We start from the raw sequence: 5432 nt of genomic DNA on the forward strand, positions 1-5432 counted from the left end.
CCTGGCAGGCGCAGTAAACCTTTTGAAAGTGAATTAAATGCCAAGATGATGCACGTTAGGCGGTTGTGATACGAAAATGTTTAAAGCAATATGATTTGTTTATGTCCCTTTATAAGGACCATGCTATTTTATAAACGTCTGACGATTCTCTTACAATATGTATTACAACCACGCCTGTGGCACTCGAGGTAAGAAATGAAGTCATCACTATAAAATAGACGGAGTCCGTTTAAACAGAAACTCCAACGGTTCATGCACCCCCCCCCCTCCCCCCCCCCCCCCCCCCCACACACACACTCAAAAAAAAAGAGGAAGAAAAAAAAGAAAAAAGAACGAAAACGTAACAAGTTTGGTGGTTATTAAAGCGAGGGTACAAAACAATGGCTGGGAGCGTGCTTTGAGTAGTGAAATAGGTCTCATGAAACCGCATGAAAGGCCGCTAAGCATCTTTGCTTGCTTCGGTAAGATATAGTTATCGCTGAGCTCTCGCACGTCGTGCTAAAACACAGTTTACGTTGTCGTCGATTCGCGCAGACTTTAGTATCAGAGCTTCACTGAAGTAAGGTATTTAGTTTGTCGAGCATTTACTTCACCAGAAGGAAAGGTTTTTGAACGGAGAGCTTTAACCATTATTGCTAGAAGTTTCGATAAGTTTGAATACGAAGTTTCTTTGAGAATTTCAGGACTCGGATTTGGCCCTGTCTGTCATCAACCCAACGAGCCAAAAGACAGACGTGGCGGTGGCCACGGAGACCATCCTTCCCATAGAACTTATGATCCTGGCAGGTCGACTGTCTCGTCATCAAAGTCACATCTCCGGATTCGTGAAAATCTTCCCATGGGAGGTAAGCCGGCCCATTACTTACTGGACTCTATGTAGGTACGTGTTCGTTCGATTGGTATCCGCATGAGCACGACAATTAGGCGAAGCACGGTACGGAAAAACCTGACGGGAGTACAAGCCAACCGGCCAAATGGGTCGTGAGAGTAAGTAACGGCATATGCGAGGTAGTCATGCTTTAACGTAATATCATCCCTGCCACACGGCATAGTTAATAACATAATACTGAGTTTTAGCATAGAGGGTCTCAACGCTTTGGGTCCCCCTAGCAGCTTGAGGTGTCACACTACGTATGCGCCGTACGACGTCCTGAGCTGCTCTGGGGACCTGCTGGGGTCCCTTACTGTAAAACACTTTAATGTGATTTCCATCGTATCACATTAGGTGACCGGCGAATCGACTCGCGGTCTTGGTCATGAGCATTGCGCGTGGAACGCGCCACACTAAGAGTGGCGAACTGTGATTGATCGTTCGGTCAAATGTGATTTGATGTAACTGAGCTAACTTTGCCTTGTGACAGGGGTAGGAAACTCCTGTTATACCGGCACTCAAATGGCCTACAAAAATTAATTTGAAGACCTCTGCAAACCAGCTGACGCCGACTGGCACATGCAGAGTCGAAATCTCGGGCCGATTTGCCGAATTTTTTAAGGAGTTTGCTCTGAAGAACTTTTGGTGCCCCTAATATAGGGGTATAAAACAGACTAGACCATACTAACATATAGAAAGTGGCAACGTAACACCGTCTCTATTTACCCCGCAAAACATTGTGCTGGTTACTTGGCGAGGCAGTAGCAATTTCTCGCGGCATTAATTAAGATAAAATTTAAACTGCCAATTTTTTAAATAACCGCTGTTTGTCTAAAAAAGGCCATAAGATAGCTGCAACAGATAATCTTAACCTGTGCTTTAATTTCTTACCTGCGTCAGATGAACCACCAAAAAAAAGAAAGAGAATGTTTGCACAATCTCAGAGTTGGCTTCAGCAGTCTGCCGAGAAGGAACATTTACAAGAACTTCTTAGAATGCATTTACGGTATTCAAAGTTTCATTCCTGCAAGTGAAACCTCTGATTCTGAGATTCTGGAATTGTAAATAATAACAATCTGATGTAGGGAGCAATATTGTTAGTTCACGTTTTCATGATATGTTCTTTTTTTTCACCTTTCCCATGCCAGGCATGGACGTGCTTCCTCTGTGGCATTGTTCTCTCGGCAATACTATGGACAACCAGTGATTATGTTCACGCTCATCTTAACTTTGGAGACGAGAGGACACGCTTTCGTGTAATGTCGGTGTTCCACGATCACCTCTGGTCTTTCATTGAGAACATCTGCTTGGAAGGTACGAAGCTGATCTCTAAGCAATCGGTATCATGGGGCTCTAACGCTCAAAATATTGAGTAAGTGTTGGAAGCGTTAGAGCTTTGAGATGAAATCTCCAGCACTCGACACATTTGATTAGAGCGATGCTGACATGTTGCGCCACAGGTAACCACAGGGCTTGAATACCACGGCGGAAATGTCTGTCCGCGAAATTGGTTAGTTAAAAACTAACAGGGCTCTTGAAATTGCCCCAGTATGTAGGCAATTTCTAAAAGTTCACATGTGCATAGTTTAGTTAAACATAGGTAAATTCAAGAGGGCATGTTGGTTACACATAATTTATTTTCATTTTTTAGAAGCAAAACACACTTCTTGTTTCTTCTTAACACCCGATGCGATCTCTTCCTTCACAAACAATCTACCTGCGCACAAGAGGCGCAACTCTTCACTAATTTCCCTTATTGAATCTGTCCAAAAGTGTTCATTCCGTTTTATTATGTGAAACTATCACCGCACTGCCAGCGTTTCTACCATGAAAACCTCTTTAGGCCTGCCATCACTAACGCATCGCCGTCAAGTATTTCGTATGTGTCTTTTCCATAAAATAGTTCACCAAATGCTGACCTTCGTCATAAACTAATTATCCCACCATTCTACATCTCTGCTCGTATTGATCATAGTCATAAAGTCAGTATGCCAAATTTTAAAACTTCGTTGTTTCAATATTCTTTTATTGCCCGAACATCGTTGGATCGGAACCACCTTCCCACCTCAATAGCTAACATGGCTGATATTGTTTTGTTTAGGAGGGCTCTAACTAACATGTGCATATTGTAATTATATTTTGACGTCCACTCCCCTATTCAATGTATTACCTTGAGGATATTTGAAATAAATAAACATGCAGACGAATTAAAAGTAAGGAGAAAAGAGAGGTTTTGTCTGCATTAAATGGCTTTTCAACAACGAATCCAGCAACCCCAGAAGAGAAAATGTAACAATTCGTGCAAAGTGAAGCTTCGGAGTGCGCAGACTTGCAGGCACCCGCCAAACTCCCGTGAAGGAAGAATGTCTCAGTTAACTTTCTGGCTAATTTAGCACAAAAAATATGTACACTCCATCCGTCACGTTACATCTGACCGTAACGTTACTTCTGTTCGTTACTTTAATTTATTTTCTTCATCCCCTGCCCAACCGGCCATAAATTGTATTCTCGCCTCAAAAGATTTCAGAGAGCGACCACGGAAAAGGTGTGGAAATTTTGGCAACCTTTTCAATCTGCTAATATTAATATTGATCATAAACAACTAAACCATGGGCTGAAAAAACATCAACTGAGCGTAATTTATATGACTGCCGCAGAGGAGGCGCGCACACCAAACACTGAACTTAATTTGGCCACAGTAATTAACGTTTTGCCAGCAGATGAGTTTTTCTCTAAGCATGCCCAAGGTTTAAGGTTCATTTGGAGATGTGCATGTAGTCCTGCTGAGGCATACCCCGTCTCATATTGTCTATAAAATGCTGACTGAGAGATAAAAGCGAGTGCGTGTCTTTGGCGAATGCTTTCCATGCGCGCACTATGAAGACAACAAAATATTTTGCAGTAACACTTAAACAACGGGCGCCTTTGTTAACGCTTCACGTACTTTTTCTAGCAGCCGATGTTTCTGTATTAACAGGCTAGAGTAACATATACAGGTGACGGACTGGAATGATATAAGTGTATGTGCTTACCAGATTGGAGCTTTACGTCTAAATTTCCGTCTCTCACTCGCAGCGAATATAAAACTATGAGCTTGACATAAACCCTTGTAGAGACTACATGCTGCTCTCTTCTCAGACGACTGTATAATTGATAAAACTAGACTGTCTACCACTAAAACTAAAAGTATAAAAGCTTACACTGGCCTTGCAAATTACTTTTCTTACCCTGATAATGTGTGATGGTACCTTTGATGCTGCTGTCATACCATCCAAGAAATTTACCTTTATCCTTGGTGGAAAGTGTCGTCTGCACTCATGCTAGTTTTAAGGGACGGTAAATTGGTAACACTTGCAACAGTTTCTGCGTAGGATGTAGGAACCTTTGCTTTTGGAACATCCTCACATCAACACGCTCGCTCTATATTGATAACAACATGCCCCAAAGATGAAACAAAAACTCATGTGTACAAAAGAGACTAGAACAGTAATCTAAATAAAATAAAAGACAAGGCAAGTTGCAACTCATTGACCATATGGTTTCAGCGGAACTACGGGAAAGGCTTACCGTTGAGTCTATGGATCTATTACTACGAAAACAAAGCGGTGACTGGAGCAGAAAAAATTCTCAAAAAGGCCAAAATGGGGTCGCGCCGTTTGACGAGGAGAGCAAAAGTGTGAGGAAATATTCTGCGCACAGTCACTGACGTTCCCTAAGAAAAGAAAGAAAGGGAAAATAATAAAAGAGAGGAAAAAGAAGATGATAATTGCTTCTAAATGAAAACTGAGTTTAAATGCTAAGCAGAAAGGTACCTAGATAAAATTAACGTATTTTGAACCAAACTAGTGCTGTATTCTGAAAGAATAGCGTTTGTACACAATTGTGTTTCATTACTTTATTTAAAGGTGACATTATCAAAGGCACAATGCAAAGTGTGCCAGTTTCGTTATGCGGCGGCTTGTCCAATTGGCTTTTATTTCAGAATTGCAAAAGGATGTGCATGACTTGTTGTTTTGCAGGTCGCGCTGATTTACTGGTCTCCAACGATGCCAAGCAAGTTTAATTTAGATCTTACGTTTAAATTTACGAATTAAGAAGTTAATTACTCAAAATTGATTCGAAGCCTAATCATACCAAACGTCAATATCTTTCCTTTCGCTGAACAAAATAGCATATCAACCCTTCGGCTTAAAACAATAGCATTTCAATCTTTTTTTTCTGTGTGATCCATACTTTTGGCAGGAACAAATTGGCTCGCGTTTCGACCAACATCGTGTATATCGTTACTAGATATAATCTCAAGATATCCAGGATTGTCAATCTAGGAGGTGCAACACAATTCTTGGAGTGATTCTTGGGGGGGGGGGGGGGGGGGGGGGCAGTGTTTTATATATTGCTGGACACACCGGGTGATGACGGAAGCCTCACAGATTCGTGGGATGTCTCCGTCGCTCATTTGCTGGGGCCGAGGTTTCGTAAGCGACTCTAAAATATATTTCCGTCTCATCTCAGCGTCTTCGCACACTCCTAGACGTGTCTCGGCACGGATTGTGGTGGCAAC

This window comes from Ixodes scapularis, unplaced genomic scaffold, assembly GCF_016920785.2.
Source record: "Ixodes scapularis isolate PalLabHiFi unplaced genomic scaffold, ASM1692078v2 PGA_scaffold2__306_contigs__length_199485367, whole genome shotgun sequence".
Classification (NCBI taxonomy): domain Eukaryota; kingdom Metazoa; phylum Arthropoda; class Arachnida; order Ixodida; family Ixodidae; genus Ixodes; species Ixodes scapularis.